Source organism: Passer domesticus, chromosome Z (assembly GCF_036417665.1).
Source record: "Passer domesticus isolate bPasDom1 chromosome Z, bPasDom1.hap1, whole genome shotgun sequence".
In the NCBI taxonomy this organism is placed as follows: Eukaryota; Metazoa; Chordata; class Aves; order Passeriformes; family Passeridae; genus Passer; species Passer domesticus.
Genome location: NC_087512.1, coordinates 31,555,561 through 31,578,284, shown reverse-complemented (window position 1 = coordinate 31,578,284; position 22,724 = coordinate 31,555,561). Strand labels below are relative to the sequence as shown.

General features: G+C 35.5%; 1 long non-coding RNA gene across 1 annotated transcript; it reads right to left on the bottom strand.

The window, feature by feature from the left end:
• Positions 1-2,172: 2,172 nt before the first annotated feature.
• LOC135290587 (uncharacterized) lies at positions 2,173-6,890 on the bottom strand. Its single transcript, XR_010353353.1, has 3 exons — positions 6,736-6,890; positions 3,704-3,894; positions 2,173-2,257 (listed from the first exon to the last, which is right to left on the bottom strand). It is a non-coding gene; the product is annotated as an uncharacterized LOC135290587 (long non-coding RNA).
• Positions 6,891-22,724: the final 15,834 nt, after the last annotated feature.

Here is a 22,724-nt window from a genome sequence, read left to right as displayed (position 1 = left end):
GCAAAAAGCAAGCAAACGCGCTGAGAAATTTCCTGTGAAGCAGCTCTGGATTGCAAAATGTCATTTCCAGGATAATGACACAGAAACCTCCTGGTGACCCCCTTGGGAACCCACAGAAAACAGAGGAGGGCCTCTGTGTTTCCATTCCCTGTTTTGAAAGAGTCATTGTGCAAATTCAGTAAAAGGTAAGGTTCTGTTTCCAGTGTCCATGTAGTCACCTGGAAACTTCCCTCCTCCTGGGCCCCTTTTCTCCCCGCACCACGCCCATGGCTATGATCTAAAATAGTTTTTGAATAAACACCACTGAAAACTCCACCACCTTTTCACTGTGCCCAAGACAATAGGCAAATGGGGGGAAAATAGTAAAGATAATGTTGCAATTTTGAATAAAGGTGTTAGGGAAAGCATGACAGGAATCATAATGCATATGCATGCACACTCCTCTGTGTTAGAAGACACCATAAATGTAGGTCTATTTTATTCAGGGAACTTTGAAACACCTTTCCATTTAAAGAAAAGCACACTGTCTACAGAACAATTTCTGCATAACCATGGTTTAATATGTTTATTTCTTTAAATTAGAAGCAAATGGCTTGAAAAATTCAAATACTGGTGCTATATAGTGCAGCTGTCCTCATTTGCATTTACATTATGTCTTTGTTAGAGATCTCAAATGAACTATGGCTTCAAATGAATTTATATTAATAAAGAGGTGCAAAGGTTTCAACACTGTGTATGTATAACTGGCCGCCTCACATTTTATAAAACTGAACCAGATACAAATTAAAGAGGATTTGTTGGGTTCTTGTACAAACATGATTAATGGGAAGCTTATGCTGACCCTAAGGCTTAATGAGAGTCACAGTGTAGAATAGAAATCAGGATAATCCCGCAATAGTGACACAGGAATAATGGTAAACTATGGATACAAACTTATGTTGGCTGGAAGTATTTGTTGCTTCAAATTTATACTTTAAAGAAGAAAGTATTTGCTAACAGTTAAAATTACTAGTTAAAAAATACTATCCAGAGCCTTATTAATGGGAAAAAAAAAGCCCAAATCTATCTCACTAGAGAAAAGGAAAAAGCACATAAAATTGTCTAGTAGAATGAGACATGATATTGAACAGGGGGAATAGAGTGATATTTCCACTCTAAAATATTAGGTAATTCAAAAACAGAGTAAGCAGAACCAGATGTTAAAATAGACAATTCAAAGTAGAGCGATGCATTTTGGGGTATAGGGGACATATCTGAAAAGCGTAATTCTCTCACTTTTGGTTTAGAACCACTCATTATGATTGGGTAAATAGGTATTCATTGAATAGAAGCACATCATAACCTGTCTACTGATGTGTGAACTAAGGAGGCTACAACAGGAAAAAGAAAATCCCTGCTAAACTGTGGAAAGCAGAGTAAAATTTGAATTAATCATACAGCAAAATAGGAAGTAGAAGAGATCTGTGTGTGTTTTCCTTTCCTTTTAAGGAAATAGGCATTTTACCATGGACAGTGTAAAGCAATAGTAAAGTCTAATACAAGTCATAATAGCACAGCATCAACTTAACAAATTATCAATTAAAATCTGGGAAAGAGTTTCAGAGATATAGCACTACATTGACAGCATTTTCAGTCAGCTTTCTTGAATATGCAACACGTTGATGTAATTGAATCAGGCAGTGGTTCAGGATTGAGCCAGTCTGCAGCCTGAGTTTACACTGCACATTTCTATACAAGAGATGTCTCCAAAATACTAAAGCATGGAAGGGGACTCGTGCAGTGTCACCGGTGATATAAAACGAATAACATTTTTATTAAAATAGAACTGCTCTGGTTTAACAATAATGGTAATATCTCTTCCTTTTTCAAATACATAATGATAAAAGGTTTTGGCTTTTACTGATTATCCTTTCACTCAGAAAGAGATAATTACATTAAATATAAGAACTAACTTACCATTTCTGCTACAACATCATTGAGATCAGTAGTACTGAGAACACCATCTTGGTAAACAGTACTTTTGCTTGGGGGGAAAATATCTTCAATAAATACAGAACTTGCCTTTAAATATCCTTCAGAAGTTGTAATGTTCAAGGCAGCAGACAAATCTTCAACAGATTTATTATTACTTTCTTATGGTGAAACTATCTGTTGTGGGTCACAAGAAAGCAAATGGAGAGACCAAGACTCCAGGGTGCCAGAAGGAACATTTTTGTCATTTACTCTGAGTGACAAAATGTCTCGTTTGTAGAAGTCACTGTTGAAACAGAATAGTAAAGTTAACTTATTGTATCCCATGAATGCCCAGTTTACATCTTCAACAGAAAGCTTAAAAAGAAAAATTTTAAATTCCTATAATGTTTCAAATAACATGAAATGTTTTGGATAATTATCAAAAACTTATTGATATTTTAAATGGATATACTGCCAGATACACTCATTGACTGAGACTGTAAGACAGGAAGGTTGTAATGCCTTCGTGCGTCTGCAGTATTTTATATTAATGTTCTGCCTTTTATTTTCACCAAAGCAAAAAACTCATATAAATTTTAATGGTTCTTAGTTGTATTAACTTATTTTTCTTTTATGGTCAATGCCATGAGAGATTCTGCATGATAAGGAAAAGAAAGGATAAACTAGACCCTGAAAAGAATTGTTCAAACAATACTTTTTGAAAATGTTACCTGTATCTTGAGTTTTTAGAGAAGAAGGATGTTTTATTTCAAAATTTCTGTACAACAATCTGTTGCAGTACAACAGATTTACACAGCAAGTATATAATGTGTAGAGCAGTAATATAAGTGAACTGTATCTGCTGAGTACTTTAATAACTTTTAAACTATGCATAATTATGCATGAGTCTGATAAGGAAAAAAATCATACATTGAATTTGTCAACAGAAAAAATTCAGATTCATGCTGTTAGTCTTTGCACAGGATTTGTTAGGATAAAGACATTTCCAATCACTACGGGGACTTTGTTTTACTCAGTACTATCTGAATTTTCATAGATAATTGCAGCCTGAGAAATTTAGTCCAGCATGTGTCATTACTGCTTAAGCATCATGCACCCTCTTTTTCTGCTTTTTATTTTTTGTGGATCATATTTTCTAATCTACCCTATAAATTTCATCATAAAGAATGAACAAATTACACCTAAAATAAGAAAAATTAAATGGAGACACTTTCTTTAAAAATTTACCTGCATGAACTAAAAAGTATTTAAAAGAAAATAACATGGTGAAGCAGACATAAAAATTAGAGAAAAGTAAAAAGATATTTCTGTATTTAAGGGAAATGGTGAGTAGCATTTTATGGCATCTATGCAGTGCTTTGATGTCAGTTCCTTTGGTCAGACTCAATTGCCAAGCAGCATAGCTTTCATAAGTGTGCATCTGTGGTAAATAGACCAGATCTGTACAAACAGAAATAGAAAGCTTAGGAGAAAAAAACAAAAAGCAAGTAACCCAGAGGAAAAAAAAAAAAAAAAAAAAAAAAAAAAGTTTTGATTCTCATACCTTATTTTAATAACACCATCAAGTTCTGCTTTGAAAAAATTGGTTGTTCAAGCAGGTGTCCTAAAGGTGCCATCTGGCATTTGCATGCCAGCCAGCATCTGAAAGCATACCAGACTTATAGCCATTAATTGACATACTGCAGAAGTCCAATATTGTCTACAGAGAAATTAGAAATACTTTGTTCACCTCTTGATTAGAACAGCAGAGGGAGCTGTCAATCTTCTCAGGAACAAAGACATAATGATATCCAGCTTCAGAGATGGGTACGTATTATCCAATCAATTCTACAGCATCACAAAGGGCTTTAGTAGTTGTTTGTACACTGTCCAAATATACAGATAAATGTGGAGTTCCATGACTTCATAGCTTGACCAAGGCTGACAAACCAGCACACATAATTAAAAATCAGCCAGAATTTGCACTAGCTGTAGTCATTATCTATTGAAATCTAGCTGCTTTATGAATTTTTAATATAACTTATTTATTATGCTTTTTTCCTTCTATTTTTTTTCTGTCTATTGATAAATTCCTAGAACTTCCCTTTGGCTTCTTCAAGCTAACTTTCAAAGCTATATATATCCTACTAATATGTGAAAATCCTCCTGACTGCTTAATAGTCAATGGTGCTCCAACACACATTATAGTAAGGGCAAAATAAAAAATACATGCCAGAAAAAATTGCAGCAAAAATAGAAAAATATAATGTTCCAGTCATGAACTTGATACAACGAAATGAGCAATGAATTGTTTCTTCAAATTATCTTCCCAGCATTTAAATAGCTGTACTCCTTTCACTTTTTCTCTTGACACAACTGAGGCTAGGAAGGTTTTCTAAGTGTGCCATTGTGTGGTGCTTCAGTTACAGAGTATTTAACACAGAAAAAAAAAAAAAAGATCATTAAATGTTAAAAGAGAGATTTATTCAGTGGCAGCTCAACACTACTTGAGACATGGTACAAATCACCTCTGTCTTTCTTCACTTGACTGTTAAATTTGCCCAAGGCAATCCTTTTTTAAATCAATCTTAGTGGTAAAGTACATGATAGCAAAATTAGATCAGCTTTAAATCAAATAAACCCCTCTCAGGTATAAACAATTTCTCATTAATTTGAAAATCAACAATGTTTTAATTTACTGCTAGTACTTATTTGAGTAAAATAATAAAATAGCAATTGTAACACTTTTCTAATGAACATCCGCTTTTGGAAACAATATCAGAAGTTTAAACTATAGCCAATGGGCTATATTTTAACTTAATAATCAAAGAAAAAGGAGTAAAAAGACCATGAACACTTGCAAAATCTAAACTGAAAATTAGTCTTATCTTCTCTGTGTTGCAGTCTCTAATGTTCATTGTACTCCATGCTTACATGTTTTTATTTAGGGGCACGGCAGAATACGCATCTGTTTTTGGCAGATGTGTATGGTCTGGCAATATGAAAATCTACTAGATTCCATTATCATCATCCTCCAAGGAACTTTATACCACTATCTTAAAATTAGGATTTTTTTTTTTTAACACGTTGTAGAAATACCTTTAAAAAAAGGAAGTTTCATAAAAGAGGAAGGTTCATTGTCTCTACAGCTCATGTGACTTTCTGTGTGTTTTCAGTGTACTTTCAGGTACTTTTGCAAAAAATGTTGTCCTCCAACACATTATTATTTGGATTATGTGTATCACATGTTCTGGCTAACATAAAATAGTATATTGAGCTATTCTTAAAATAAAGAATTTAAGGTAAAAAATGTCACAGCTATACAGCTACGTAGCTACACATCTCTCTGATGCTGACAGCCATAACATATTGACAAAGATCAATTAGAAAATTGACAGCTATATGATTTTCTGAATTCTGCAATGACTGTGGCTATTGAAATATAGTATTCTGCTTAGTCAACAGTTATTTTTGCCAGCTTACATTTACTTACACAATCAAGTGAAATTTTTATGCTAGAGAAGTTCCTTTGACCACAATATTAGATGCTGTAAAGCAACATACACTGAGATGTATTTTAGTGATGAGATACCAATGCTTTTGCAAGTCATTTGTCAAAAATGTTTGAGAAACTATTTTCTTTCTTATTTTTAAAACGCAATTTAAAAACAACATGCTAGAGAATATGGTCTTCTATACTGTGGGTCAAACTGGACTTCCTTTGCTTTGTTTGAAAAACCTGTGCAGTATTTGGGCTGTTAAGATCTTCAAATATTTTAATAACATAGATCTTCTTTGTTTTGTCACAGTGTTCTTTTGTGCAGCTGTACCTACTTCACTTTGTTCCTGACCACTTCATTGCAAGGAATTTATATCTTTTATTTTTCTTCTCTCTTTTTTTTTTCTTTTAATTTTCCAGCTATTATTTTATGGGGCATTCTAAGTCTTGAAGCAAAACCTAATCACTTAAAACAGTCAGTGCTGCTATTTGAAGTGGTATATGAAGTTTGTAATACAATACCATCTATATAATCTATCATTTTGCAGAAAATAATTACATTTTTTGAAGGGTCTTCAATTCATATTAGGTATTCATAAGCTAACAAAACCCTAAAAACTGTCAGTTCAGCATGTAAATCTCAATGTTATCCACATGTGAATTGCTGTAAAACAATGAATAAATGTGATTGAAACACTTGCTAGAGCAGCTGCATAAATCAGCTCTGCCTTGCTTCTTGTTACTTTATACTTTTATCACAAACAGAAGCAAGCTTTTAATGTCATAGCAGAATCTGAAAACATTAGCAGTTGCTTTCTTTATTGAGCTTTTTGTATACTGTATGTGAATGTGATGTTCACATCCGAGGATTACATATTGTTTTTTTGTATATATATACATACACACATACGTATATATGTATACATGGTAATGAACATTTCATAAACCATTTCATCCCTGCAAACATGAAAACTTGTGCAGACTGGCTGCAATCATCTCCATGAATTGTTAACCAGGGATTAAACTGGATTCCAGTAGTATGTACTTTTTCTTCAAATCCTTCAACCAAATATGCGAAGTATCAATGTTCTTATTATCTTTTCCCTACTTTAGTCATTTTGGAAAACAATTTAGCTTTCTGGCCTTTCCTTTTTGTAACCTGTGTTAAATTTTATCTAAAACTTGACTTAAATTTTGTTCTGTCTTTTAATATTTGAAAATATTAGTATTCTTTTTCCCATTTAAAAGAAGTCTTTTCTTGAGAGTGCTTAAAATTTTCTTACCCTTTGTTTTGTTGCTTTTTGTAGTATTGTTTTTCATTTTTTTCAGCTGGGCTGAATTCTTCTGTTTCAATAAGGAATGTGTACCAGAAAGATCAAGTCAGTGATAAACATGAGGGTGAAAAGGCCTCTTGGATCTTTCCATCTCACTACTGCTTGGACTGCTGCAAAGGTACCATAAAAGGATATAACTTAAGAATAGGTGACCTTGGAATATATAACTGGAGGCTTTCTAGTCAAGATTCCTTCTAAAATATGGCAACTAGCAAGGAAAAGGAAAAGGAGAAGGAGGAGAAGGAGAAGGAGAAGGAGAAGGAGAAGGAGAAGGAGAAGGAGAAGGAGAAGGAGAAGGAGAAGGAGAAGGAGAAGGAGAAGGAGAAGGAGAAGGAGAAGGAGAAGGAGAAAAGGAGAAAAGGAGAAGGAGAAGGAGAAGGAGAAGGAGAAGGAGAAGGAGAAGGAGAAGGAGAAGGAGAAGGAGAAGGAGAAGGAGAAGGAGAAGGAGAAGGAGAAGGAGAAGGAGAAGGAGAAGGAGAAGGAGAAGGAGAAGGAGAAGGAGAAGGAGAAGGAGAAGGAGAAGGAGAAGGAGAAGGAGAAGGAGAAGGAGAAGGAGAAGGAGAAGGAGAAGGAGAAGGAGAAGGAGAAGGAGAAGGAGAAGGAGAAGGAGAAGGAGAAGGAGAAGGAAGGAGAAGAAAAAAAGAGAAGGAAAAAAGAGAAGAAAAAAAAAGAAAAAGTCGTTTCATTAAATCCAAATGTTTTATTTTCTTTGACCAACACTGTGCACCTATGGTCAGTCTTGCCCTGTGTTCTCTCTTACCTGAAGACAGCAATGCTCTCTTCACTGAAATCTTCTCTTCATATTTGAGTTACTGCTTTAGATATAACCAATACATTTTGACGATTGCAGGTTCAGAACATTGGAGTGCTGTAACTCTATGGCAGTATTCTCTTGGTTTTTCCTATGTTAAAGCTCTGAATACTTCCTTAATGGGCTTCTAATGAAAGGCATCTAGAACAAATATTCTTATATGTTGATGTCCCCTAAGTTAAACACTTTACACTAATTTAGAGGAAAAAAAAGCCATAATTTTATATTGGTAAAAGTATAAAAAGATTATGTCTTCAATCTGAAGAATAAACAACATCTTGACAAGTGTAAACTGAAGTGGTCACAAAAAATAAAAATAAAATACATATCTACGTGTGGAGACTCATTCACATTTACTTTGATGCTCTTATTCAGATATTTTAGTCCAGAGTATTAAAGTGATCATTGTTAGGTTTGAGACCGAAGTTCTTTTCAGTATAATTTATGAGAATTGAGAACTTCATGACCTATTCTGAGAACATTCTCAGAAACTGAAAATTATTTGGAAATATCTTACCTTTATTCATCTTCTTTGAGAGTTGTTTTTCTTTTTTCTCAGTGAGAAAGATTTTGCTATTATTAATAATAGCGGCATAGTGCACCTAAAAAAATATTAGAATGAATTTGCTTTAAAAAGAAGTAACTTAATTTTCATTTTTACAAGAACTATGAGGTTTTACTCTTCTTCTAGAAGAATAAAGCTATTTGGAATTTGCATAAGCTCTTTGGAATTTGACAAAAAAATCTGAGACCCACAGCTTTATAATAATTCCTACTGAAATAGTATAATTTGATTCTGAAGTAAATTATCTGCCTCAAAATCAAATGTAAACATTTTATGTGCAGATCCAATGCATTACAAGAACTGTAAGGTCATTTTAGTCAAACATTAAAACTAAAGTGTGCTCTTTCTTTATTGAAGTTTTAAAATTAGTGCTACTAAACACTAGATAAAATACAGTTTGTGGGAATAGAAGTTGGTCAGATGTACCCTTTTTGACCAGAAGGAGCACTAATATGCCCATTTGTTTCCTCTCCCAGCCTCCCAAGCACCTCCAACTCCCAGTGGGGCAGTACAAGAAGAAGAAGAAAAGGCCTTGACTGTGCAAGCCCTGCTTAGCAATGACAAAACCATTTCTCCATTATCAACCCTGTGTTCAGCACAAATCCAAAACACAGCCCCCTACCAGCCACTGTGAAAAAAGTAACCCTCCCCCAGCTGAAACCAGCACAAAAACACCAAGAGAAAGGGAAAAAAAATCAGTTAGATAGTGAAATCGAATTTTGAAAACATATTCCCAGCTACAATTTTTGTCTAATTACTTTGCTAGGAGAAGGAAATGGGAGTAAAGTTAATAGATAATCTATGAGTGATTAAAATATAAATTATTTTTGATAACTGATGCTGATTATGTCTCGAGAACTAATTTTTTGGGTGTTTTGGGGGTTTGTAATAAAAGACATTTTTTCTGCAATTCAGATAAATTTATTTCTTTGTAAAATGGTATGCACTGTAACTATGGCTGAGATCCATGAACACAAGTATTTCTTGTGTTCACCCTGCTTCATATTTCAGGTGGGCCTGTTTTCATAATTATAAAAAAGTAAAGAAGCCTTTCTAAGGGAATTAGTGAAAGAAATATTTGGAAAATAGAATCCCAGGAAAGAATTCACAAGTGCAAGAGTTCAAGCTGTTTCGTTATTTGAGACTAATGAAACTCAAACCTGTGAAGGATATATTATTATATAATACCATGACATTCATTAGTGGAATTCACTCTTGGGCTAGTGGAAGATTGGGAATGCTGCTTCTCCCTGTGTAATACTTCTACAGACTTCCAGTAATGCAAAAAAATTTTTTTTTCCTCTTAAAATATCTGTGATTGACTGAAGACTAATTATTTTGCTCTTGAAGGCCGAGAGCTGCACATATTATGGGAAGTTGCTTGGACAGTTTCTGGCAGGGCTGTTAACACAGATTTTCTGAGCCCTACAGGTGATAATCACAGAACAATCTTTCCTTCCTCATGGCTTTAATCTATAAAGGGTTATGAGATCTGGGATAAAATAAAAAAAAAAAAGAAAAAAGAAAAATCAACATCTTGCCCATAGCACACTGTTAAAGATGTGATAAGCAGAAGCTTTCCTGCTGGGTCTTCCTCAAAAAAGCTTACCTCATGAGAGACTTGCTGCTAGGAATCAGTTTTCCACCCAAATACCCTACTCAATTTTGCTGGCTTTACAGAAACACTATGTAGAACATGTCTCTTCTTTTTCCCTTCCTTTTCAGACTCTTGAAAATATACGGAATGAAGGTGAGTGTATTTATGGGTACATTTATTCCTTTATTGCATTCTTTGTACACAGAGGCTAAAACCATAGAGAACAAAGTGGCTTCAGACAAACAGAACACAATAAACTTTGCTGATGTGAAGTGGTCATTTTAAAACAGATAAAAATTACAGTTTGTTTTAAAGCTACAAAAGACTCTTAAAAATGTACATAAACAACATGCAGAAGTGCATGATCAGGGCATATGCCCTAGTTCCATTAATACACTCCATTCTGCAATTAAGAAAAAAATATGTTTATTGAAATACTTTCAACACTTACTCCCAAATGTTTTTAGATTGTCAAAATAATAATTTGCACATCAAAGAAAAAATAATAATTCATCTTGTCTACCTTACCGGCTAATTAAGACTCAGTTTCTTGTCAATGCTGTATTTGTTATTTTTTTCATCACTGTTGTTTTTGTCAGTATAGCATATTTTTTAGCATTCTGTCTTACTGAAGCCCTTTTTACGTTATGAAGGTTTTGTAGTTGGTGGATTTTTTTGGGAAACTGTTCAACAATGAAGGAATAGTAATTGCTGGACAATATTGTCAGTGGTCTGTTTAGTCTTGCTTTCTAACTACAGGAAACACAGTTTTTCTCACTTGGACAGAAAATACCATTTTACTGATCAACCTCATTTTAAGTTTTGCAATCCCATTTTACCAAACTTTAGAGTTTTTTAAATGTTGTAGGGTTTTTTAGATAAATAAGTAACTGGTAAGAAGGAAGAAGTTACATATACTCAAATGGTCTCATGAATCAAAATTTCTTCAATAGTCAGACTATTCAATCCTTCTAGAAAGTTTATATGATTGAGTAGTTGGCATAAGGATTTTGAGACTTGCAATCTTTTATCAAAGAAGTATTTCAAAATAACCTGCATACTGCAAATTTTATTCCTTTTCATTTGCTACACCTCATCTGTTCATTCACTTTTGAGAGTGGCAAAATCTCCTTGCACTTTTAATTCACTGATTTTTCTTTTCACATGATTTGCCATTCATTTCTTTTGTTACTTGTTTGGTTTGTAAAGCATTATTTAAAAAAAAAAAACAAACCAAAACTCAACCAAAAACTAAAACAGAAAGCAAACAAAATTTCCCTAAAATACTACTAATAATGCTATTAGAACACTCACAATGGTTTATTTGAAATACTGGATAAGCTACATTTTGCATTTAATGTTACACAGAGCACAAGTGGATTATTGCCTTGTAAAACAGCATGATAATACCATTCTTGCTTCATTAGAGATGCACAAGGTTTCTAATACCCCCCTGTATTATTATGCTCTGTACATAAAAAGTCCATGTTACCTACAACTGGATTGTGTAACTCCGGAAGCTTATTTCGTCTTACGCCATTCCTGAAGATGTTCTGATTTGATTTTATATATTTTGTTTTGGTTTTAATACATTTTTTGTTATAAATATGTTTTCAAAAGTATTTTTCTTTCCATTTGCAATAACAGATACGTGATACTTGATTATATTAACATTGATATCAGAGCATGCAAAAAATGCTGACATTAAGTGTATCTGATACAACATCCTGATGAGTCAAGTAATTTTAAAAGGTGTAATTTATTTTATAAATTCATTACACAGAGAACAGTGCCAGAGGCTTTCCAAGACATTATGGTATTATTCTCCTGTGACAACAGCTCCAGTACTGGCATTACCATTAGAATAGGAAGATATAAAATAGAAATATTAAGAATTTTTGGCTGACATCTGATCTTTTTGTTTAAGAAATCCCAGAAGTATTCAGTAAAGACAGGAATGTTACCATTCTCTGTAGAGAATGTAAATTACGAGATTTGAGAATGGCATGAACTATCAGTCATATTAAATAGATAAAAATAAATAGATACAAACCTAAGACAAAGGTTTAAAAATCAGCACAAGCACTTCAGAAATTAATTCCATCTCTTTCCTCCTTCTAGTTTTATGAAAAATCTTAATGAAGTTTATGAAAATTGTGTTACACAGAAGAACAGTTTAGCCTATTGTATCTGTAACATTCATGAATCAAAATGAATCATGGAATTTCTGGATTGGTCGACAAAAACACTGTAAGTAATGCAAAAATGCACTTTCTTTTCCATTTTTTACTAATTCAACGAGGATTAAATAATGCCAGTTATAGTAATGTGACTCAGAATTCAAGTTTCAGTTCTATCCAAGGGCATTGATCACAATCAGAGTTTTCTTGCATTACTTCTCTAAGTGCAAATACTTCTGCACATTTGAATTTCTGCATTTGATACAATCTACTATGAATGAAGGAGAATACAGTCTAGATCACAACCCTTTTCAAATTTCTCTGTTAGGAAGTACATTTGCACAACCCTTAGGATGATATAAGAATTTTCTTCTTACTTGTTCTTCCTACTTGAAACCTTCTGTCTTTTGGCAGGTTTTGGCCAAGTCTCTAATCTTACTTAAATATAGTTTTTCTCTTAATTCACTAAAGGTATCATGGTTGATCATGTCTATAGGTACTTATGCAGATAATTCTGGTAACATATATGCATACTAATTAAATTTTACTAAATATACAGCAAATCATTAGTCAGAACATTTTTCACAATAATTTTAGCATTCACACCCATACTGAGCACTTTGTGTCCCATTAATTATGTTACATCAATTATACTACAGTGAATTGTTTTCCCATAAAGAAAGTATTATAAAAATAAGTTTTCCTGTAATGTTTAATGAGACTAACAGAAAAAATATTTGTATTGTAAATTTCATTGCTTCACTTTTAAATTGCAGCTTCTCCACAAGTTTGAATAAGCTCTTTCTTTTTCTGTGTCTTGTGGTGTTTAGTACGTTTCTATATTCAGAAACACTTATCAATCAGAGGCTACTGAAGCTTGATCAGACTTTACAAACTTAAAACACTCCTATAAAATAACCACACAATTCGAGTGAACATCTCAAAATAATTAAGACTTGAAATTAGGTTTGATCTAAATCTTACTAGTTTTGGAGTGGAATATTTAAAGAATAAATTCTAAAAGAGGCTTTTAGACTTATTTACATGTTGCCTGAATCAGAACAAAGAAAGTGAAATACCATACTAATTGCTAACATTCATGAGCTGAAACTTGCTTTTAACACCTAACAAGAGAAACAGCCAAGGGAGTTAAAAATAGAGAAAACTGTAGGTTTTATTTAACTTTTCTTACTGGAGTTCAAGCTAAAATGACTGAGTTAAAGAAAAGACACTTATTTAATGGAATTCAGGGGTTATTATTTTGAATAGAGGCAATTTAACATGTAAAAATATTTGCTGAATACATTAATCCATTAATTTTTGTTACCATTCCTCAGCTTAACTAATGAACAGAGTTTGGCTAGTTGCACAGACCACCAAATATTGAAGAGAATATTTTCTACTATAGTTTATGGAAATGATAAAAAATTTATTTTATTAATATCTACACTCAGTATATAAGGAAGACTACTTCTGGGTACAACCTCAGAAATACTGAATTCCATAATATTTTGGGACTTAATACTTTTTATTTCTGGAATTCATTCTTGCAGTGAATCATTTGGATCACTTTGTGCAATCCCACTTCCAGTTAAAATTTTCCAGTGTTAAGAAACTTACTAAACTTGAAATCTGTTTTATGTGTTCTTGTGGTGTTTGGACAAGTTTTTGTTGTCATCTTGTTTTGATTTTCCTGCTCCTTGTCTGCTTCTATTGGCTCAGCATCATCCTGCCTAAACTCTTAGAACAACTGTCCCTTGTATTGTCACTGATAGGTACTAAAGGTCCCTGTGCATGGAAAGGAAGCCTTTACTCAAAGCTCAATGCAAAAATGATCCTGTCCTTCCAGCATTCTCAACCACTCCCTAAAAGAACCATAAAAAGTCCTGTAAATTTTAATCATTCATAGGCATATGTTCTACAATGTGGTCTGAATGAGAATGAATCATCAAATGCAGCAGAAATGGATTACAAAATGAACAGCCACACAAACAAAACACATAAGAGGTTCCAGATTAAAAAAATCTGAATCCATTCTGGGCAGAAAAAAAAAAAAAAACCAAAACAAAAAAACCACCTAATAAGGTATTGGTATCAATTTCCCTGTGTGGACTGTTGAATGTGTGATGACAGAAACTACATAGATGCAACGATCAAAAGTTATTAAAAAGTTAGATACATTATTGTAGCAGGCCCAGGGCCTGCAAGGCCTCCTTGGAGGTCAGAAGTCTGAGCTAGGAAATGCCAAGTTATCATGACTGGACCCTAGCAGCCCCTCTCTTCTGCCTTTCAGACCCTGCTTATCTCTCTGTAAGCCTATAGGCCACTTTCCCCTCATCCTTACTATTGGACAGTTTCCAAAACCCCTGCAGGGTATAAAAACCCCTGATTCTGCCTGGTTCGGCAGAAGAGCTGTCACTGGGAACCTTCACGGAACACCCAAATAAAGAATCCTGCAGAACCTCACATGGCCTTCTCCTCTCTCTCCCTGCGTCTGTGCTGTGGCACCTAGCAAGCTAAAGGGCTGAAATCACTGAGCTGATAATCACTAAGAGCTGGAAATCACTTTAGCTTGCTTAGGCTGCTGTGTTGAGCCTCCACTGAGTTATCCCGGCTCCAGCACCCAGCTGGGCATCAGCCCGGCGGGAAACTGACGTGATACATTATGAACTGAGAGTTTTCAATGATTGACACTGTCCACGCTAAAGAAGTGAGTACACTTTACTGAAGAAGGAACTTGACGATCAGGTGTATCCAGGACAGAGTTGTGGGTGTGTGTAGTATTAAGAATAGCTTATGGAATACTCATTAGTTGAGGTCCAGCCCTCTTGACAGGTTTTGCTAAACCACTGGACAGGTGTAAATATCTATGATATGCGACGTGAACCAATCTATGTACTAGACGAAGCTATAGACTGCAAACCACAGCTCTTGACATCCTATTTACAAGAGAAGGAATTGTTGAGGAAGATATAATTTTGGACCATAAAGTCAGGGTGCAGAAACTCATGAACCTGTACTAGTAAGAGCATATATTAATTTTAAGCACACATAACAAAACAAAAAACCAAAAAAAACCCAACAAAAACAAAACAAAGCAAAACAAAACAAAACCCACCCAAACTAAAAAAAGGCTGAAATTGAAGCTTCTATGTAAAAGAAGGTACTATAATATGAAAAATAATAGTTCTACAATGGCCAGACTCTAAGGAACTTATTCCACACTTCTAGAAAAGATGTTAACATTCAGTGCAAAGTACATTATTGCTTGTAAGGGAATTGGAAGTCATCACAACACAACTGAGATGTCACAACATGAGAAGGACACACATTATACATGCCAGGAACAGAGGCATGAGAAATATACCAACAACAAGCTAATTGTATGAACTGGGTGTCCAGGAGAGAATATATGTGGGGAAAGATAGGGAGAGAAGGCCCTTTACGTCCCCAGACATGTCTGTGAGATCCTATAAAAAATTTGTTAGAAATTTAGGTCTGGGTTATTTAATTTCATGTTCATCTTTTATGCAAGAAACTACATACTGATAATGAATTAATTTTTTGGTAGATGATGTTATAGTAAGATACACCATAAGAAGGCCTCACTGAAGCCCAGTAGTTTGTTTTATAAAGTAAAGCAGTTCTTCTCTTTTGAAGGAGCACTATTGAACAGTTTTGACCATGCAGTGGCAAGTGACACCTTGGGGATCATAGTGCAGCCCATTGCAGAAGCAGCACAACTGAAAAAAATTGTGTGTTTCTTGTCCATGGAGATAAATCTAAAAGCTAACAGGGACAATAGCTAACAAGGACAATGGCATTTGAGAGTCAGAGACAAGTGAGATAATGCCAAAGAAAAGTTTCTGTAACATAAGAGACAAAAGTTTCTGTATGCGAGAAAAACAGGCACAGATCTAACTACCAAAAAGACAACACAGGAGAGCAGTTCTATTTACAATGAACACCACATTGAATTTATTAATTACAGGGTAGGGATAACAACAAAAAAATGGAACAGAGAAGCACAGTGACAAAGAGAGACTGAAGGAGTCTTGAGAAGGCAAGAACAACTCCAGGACCAAGACAGTTTAGACTACATTCATTAACTGCTCCCATACAGGTAAAATAGGAGGAATAAAGTTAGCAAAGTACAGAAGCCATACACAAGACATTCCAAGAAAATTGTATACAGAGAAAAAGAAATTTTCCTCATTTTAACAGCAAAAGTACAAACAAAAATATAACATAGCAACAGTAAAATCTGCTTTACAAAGAAGGTTTCCTTTTCTTTTTGTTTATTTTTTTTTTCTTTTTATTATTTTATTCTATTTGGTTTGCAGCTTTCAAGTCCCTAGAACTGGAAATATCCAGCAGGAATTGAGGCAGGATTCCAGCTGAACTTTGACTTCAAATTTAAGAAAGAGGTTCAAAGGAACTGCAGGGTGATAAACCTCAGTCCCAGGGAATGTGATGGAACAACTAATCATGGAAGCCATTCTGAGGCACATAAAGGACAAAAAAAGACATTAAAGACTAGGAAGCATGGATTTTTCAAGGGTAAGTGATATCAAGGGTAAGCTTGACTAACTTGGTAACATTCTGTTAGGGCTGGCTTTGTAGGTGGGGGGACAGCAACTAATATTTTTTGTTTAACTACAGTGGTGTTTTCAACATGGCCCCCCATAAGATTTTCTTAGACAACCTGATGAAGTATGTTCTATATGGGCACTGGTATGAGTGAGTACAAGGTGAGTAGGGTCTAGATCTCTTTTCAGTAGTGTCTATGAAAGGACAAGATGCAAGGGTCACAAACTGAAACACGAGAAGTTTTGCCTCAGTATAAAGCAAGACCTTTTAACAACAAGCATGACCAATCACTGGCATTTTTTTTTATCATAGAACCTGGGGAGTCCTTGGAAATACTCAAAAGCTGTCTGCATTTGGTCTTGAACAGGTTCTGGGTGACAATGTTTGAGCAGAAACACTGGACAGAACTTCAGAAGGCATTTCCAACATCTTCCAACCAGTGATTCATGGAAAGATTTGAAGAAAATATTTTAGACCTTATGAATTTGCAGTTTCCACTGTGCAACCTTAGTAACAGACCAGAATAGGCTAGCAGTAAGAGTCAGGCCTCCTTAAAAGGTTCTATACTTCAAAGTGCTATTCCCAAAATATTATCCCTTGCTATTACAAAATAAAAAGTAAAGAAGATATCTCTAAAAGAATGAAAAAGTTACCAAAAAATTTTTGAAAATTTTCATGGAAGCCAGAGGAACTGAATTCATAGGAGAAGCCTTTGGGGATGCTCATATATAACAACACAGTCTGAGTGCTATCTGCAGCATCTCTAGAAATACTTGAATAAGGAATGTTGTTTTGGAAACATAAAGATACTTCCTTTTATTAGGAAAGTGACAAGATACATTAAAACAAGCTGGGCTGTAGACAGGTGTGACACTGTGGGGAGTCATTAAATGAAGCAAACCCAGTATATGACACCTGGCAGCCCTGAGAGTGACTGCTGCCTTTTCACGGCAGAAGAGAAGGAGGCAGAGAAAACCAAACCTGTTTCATTGTTAAAAATTTGGTGTTCAGGGTGAGAGAATAAAACAGACAGTGAACTTTTAAGTGATTTTGCCATTACAACTATTATTATTATCATTAATAATAATAATAATAATAATAACAACAACAAAACAACAAAACAATAATAATAATAATAATAATAATAATAATAATAATAAATGAAATTAAATTTTGTATGAATATTTGTTAATCTGCAGAGAAAAATAATTGTTTGCAAGTCTCTAAGTAGGTGTCTGTAGACTGTCAATAAACTATGTGACTGTATGAAATGGTTGGCCAAATAGCAACCACTATATGGGAAAGAAATCGTAGTCTTTTTTGGATTAAATTAATGCTTCTCTTTTGGGCAATTCGACTTAATTTTATGAGATGAATCACAGGCTTAGCTTTCTATTTTTTTTTACTAGTTTTTCGGGGGGGGGGGTTTATTAATAGATATATCTATCATATTTAAACAAAATTTTTTTTCTTAGTATTTATAAAGCGGATACTGCTTTGCCTAGTTTGTTTCCATGGTTAGGGTTTTTTTTTGTTTTGAAACGACAAGAGGAAATGGCTTTAACTTGCAAGAGGGGTGGTTCAGCTTAGAAAACACTTTTTCATTGAAAGAGTATTAAGACATTGGAGTAAGATACCAAGTGGTGAAGTAACTGAAAATAGCCAAGAGACACTTTGATGTGGCACTTGGGGGTATGATTTAGGGGTGATTATGGTAGTGCTGCGTTGACATTTGGACTAAATGGTCTTGAATGATTCCTCCAACCTTAATAATTCTGTGGTTTTGTGGAATTGATGAAGTTCATTTTGTCATACTCCTTACATAAAACTCAGATTATAAAAGCTGATCATACCTAAGACATTTGAATAAAACTTATTTATAAATGTTACTTTTTTTAAGTAAGCAGGTAATGTAGCCAAATGTAATTTTTAGAAACAGGCAAACAACATATTAAAATATTACCAGCAGTACGTAAAATATATGCTTTCTTTAGTATATTAGTAATATTTCTTTAATTATTAACAATGCTTCCACAGTGTCAAGGCTTCCACTATTTTTCAATCTGCTCTCCTCATTCCCACACTGAGGTTGGGTTTGAGCAAGAGGTTCAAAGGGGGATATAGCTGAGCAACTGATCCAAATTTGCCACATGCTAAAAAATTAAACCTCAGGTAAAGGAGGAGGGGGACATCCCTGGTCAGAGACATGGGGGATGTCCATGAATAATGCAATTTTCTTGCCAAGTAATTATTACACATGGTCATACTTTGCTTCCCTGGAAGTGTCAAAACCTATAAACCTATAAATCTTTTGCAGTAAGGAGTAGTGACTGAATTCCTCTTTCTGCCTCGTTTGTGTGTGCACAGATTTTCCTTTAGTTATTAAATTTTCACCATCTCAATCCCTAAGTGTCCTCACCTTCCATTTTCTCCCTTTTCCTTGGGCAACAGGGGTCATCAAACACATACTGGGTTTACCTGAAAATTTTTGCTTGTAGGAAGGTCACATGATGGCTTCTATGAGATGATGACAGAAGTTTTCCTTGTATCTGACAGTGCCAATGCTTGCCTGCTTGAAGATGTTCCCACCTCAGGTCATGGCTGATCCTATTGGCAGTAGTGATAGCACATCAGTGTATTTAAGGGAGGAAAAATTTACGCACCAAGACTAAATTACAGCCAGAGAAGTGACAAGTAAGAATACGTGAGAGAAACAGCTCTGCAGATACCAACACCAGTGCAGAAGGGGAGAAGGTGCTCCAGGCACAGAAGCAGAGAAATCCCTGCAGCCTGTGGTGGAGACCATGGTGAGGTACCCCGCCCTTCCGCAGCCCATGCAGGCTCATGGTGGAGCACAGATCCACCTGCAGCCCACAAAGATCCCTATACTAGAGCAGGTGGATGGCCTGCAGGAGGCTGTGACCACATCGGAAACCTGTGCTAGAACAGGCTCTGGACAGGACCTGTGATCCCATGGAGAGAGGAGCCCATTTTGGAGAAAGATTTCTGGCAGGAATTGTGACCCACACTTCAACAGGCTGTTCCTGAAGGACTGCATCCCATGAAAGGATGTTCCTGAAGGACTTTGCGCCTTGCTGAAACAGCTCTTGCAGCCCATGGGAAAGATTCACATTCAGGAAGTTTATGGAGGACTGTCTTCTTTGGAAAAGACCCTGCACTGGAGAAGGGGAAGGCTTTGAGAAGGAATGAGCTGCAGAGACAATGTTTGATGAACTGACTACAACCCACATTCCTCATCTTCCTCTATGGCTGGTCAAGAGGAAGTAGAGAATGTCAGAGAAGAGCCAAGCCCAAGAAGAAGGATGGGATGCATGGAAGATATTACAACTACTGTTTTCTGTTCTCATTATCCTACTCTGATTTTATTGTTAATAAATTCAATTAATTTTCCCAACTTGAGTCTATTATGCTATGACAGTAAATGGTGGCTGATCTCTCCCTGACCTTAGTTCAGCCTTTTGTCATAATTTCTCTCCCCTCTCCAACCTTGGAGGGGCGTGCTAGAGCTGATTTGGTGAGTACCTTTTGTCCAGCCGGAGTCAGTCCACCACACAGAAACTGTGTGACTGTAGGCCGGGTCAATGCACCACAGGGGCTTTCATGCTCTTGCTGCTTGTCTACTTGAAATTTCATGCTGTTTCTGTCTCCCTCTGAATTTACTAATCCCTGCCCAGTGATGTTTAAATTGGTGATATAAACACACCAAATATTTAACAGTCTTTAACACTCATATTCTAAACCAGGTTTAAGAACACAGTGCCATGTACCAATGGCATAAATTTAGCACAGGTGTAATGGTCCATGATGAGATCTACTACCTAATCAAAACCTACATACTCTCAGTTTAAAGCCATTGCCCCTTTTCTTATCACTACATGTTCCTATCCAAAGCCTCTCTCAGTTCACTTATAGAATTCATGTACTGGAAGGTGCTGTAAGTTTTTCCCAAAGCCTGCTCTTCACCGGGCTGAACAACCCCAATTCTCTCAGCCTGTCTTCACAGCAGAAGTGATCTCTCTCACCATCTCCTTGAGCTTTTTTTGGACTCCCTCTCTGAGGTCCATGTTTCTCTTAGGTTGAGGGACCCAGTGCCAGACTTAGTAACACAGGTGGGGTTTCACAAAAGCAGAGTCGAAGGGGAAAATTACCTCTCTCCACTTGCTGGCCACTCTGCTTTTGATGCAGTTCAGACTACTTTCTGGACTGTGATGCAAATTGCTGGGTAATGTGGAACCTCTCAGCAATCAACACCCCCAAGTCTTTTCCCTCTCACTCAATTCTCTGCCCAGTCTGTATTGTTTGTGCTCTGGATTGCCTGACCCAGCTGCAGCCTGTTGCAATTTGTGTTGTTGAACTTCATGAGGTTCACATTGGCCCATCTCTCAAGTATATCAAGGTGTGTGTGGATGGCAGCCCCCTGCCCTCCAGCGTGTTGACTGCACTACACAGCTCAGTGTCAGCAGCAAACTTGATGAGGGTGCATTTAATCCCACTGTCCACGTCACTGACAAAAATGTGGATCAAAGATATTAAACATTTAATGGGACATATCTTAATTATACATAAGTACTTTCAATTTTATGAATAGACTTCTGGGCAGATTACAGACAACAAAAGTGTTCACCTTAATTGTTTTCTGTGAGCTCAGATACATTATTAAGCAATCCAGAAGAATTTGTTGATAGTTGGACATCATTCACTAAAGTTCCAGGAAACTGATTTCCTTACATTACACTATTCACAAAACTACTGTTGATTTTCTGTCATTTTGGTTGTTGGCATTTTTGTGGTTTGGTTGGAGTTTTTAACTTTCTTAGCTACTGCTGCAAATGAACACAGGATTTCATTGGGATTTTTATAGTGATATTTTGTTCTCTTTTCAGAAAACTCAAATTTCATTTAAAATTATAGGTCTACAGTGCGGCAGTTTGCACAGCTTCTTTATTCCTGGACTTTGATGTAGATTTTTCAAGTACTAATAAAATTTTTTCTACTTGTATGTTTTCTTGCCCCTTTTTGCACCTGAATACTGAAATGCTAAACCCGCACATGAGTTCTTATGCGTTTTTCAAAAAACATTTTTATTAGTAATTAAAATTTTTTGTAATCTCTTCATGCTCACTGTGTGATTATGTGAGCAATGCCTTATTTATTACAGAACTTAATCTCCCTACTATTTGCCTTCATCTATACTCCTTGGAAGGACTTTTTATACTTTGGTATTCTAAAATAAAAACAAACAACTCTGGAGGCATGAAAGCTGGCAAAAAGGTGTAAAAAAAATCCTTTGGTTTTCCAGATAAAAATAAATAGAACATGATTTGAGAAGGACAGTCATCAACAGGGAGTGACAAATAACAGTCTACCAAGGAAGCTAGTGGTTACCAAATTTCATGAGACAGAAGAAATTTATCTGAATGCTGAAAGACCAGTGATGTGATTGCAAGACCAAAAGTTTTACAGAAGCCTTACCAACTATCATGGTGATTGAGAGAGGTATCTGACAAATGGAAGAAAATTATTCAGCCTGTACCCTTGGTTTATTTAGGTAGCTAAAACCCAGTCAGTCTTACTTTTCCACTGAAAAAGATCATGTGAAATAACGTACTTCAAAACATATGCAAGGCTATATGCTAATTAGAAAGAGTAGCACTGCAATCACACTTAATCAGCATGCATGCCTGCTATGATTAAATGGCCAGCTTTATTAACAGTAATTTGTAATATACCTTTATTAATGCTACTGACACTATTGCCTACAGTGTTCAGTTTTGGAAGTACAGGGGTTATGGGTTGGATTTTCAGCTACACTGAAAATTGTCTGGACCCTTAATCTAAAAGGCAATTAATCAGTGGCTGGAAAGTCATTATAAAAATAAGTGCCTTGGCACTGGGGCTGATATTATGCATTTACTTTATCAGCTGCATGGATGATAAGACCGAAAGTGCCCTCAACAACTTTATACATCACACTAGCTCAGAAGCAGTGTTTGGCATGTTGAATGTTAGCACTTCAGTTCAAAGAGATCTGGAATACCTTGGGGACCAAGCCAGAGTTAAAATCCAGAACCTTTCTTATGCTGCAAGAGGGAGAAAATAAATCTCAGATTAGGCTTATACTTGAGGACAGGGAAATGTTTTCCCCAGTCCTGCTGAAAACGACCAGTGGATCCT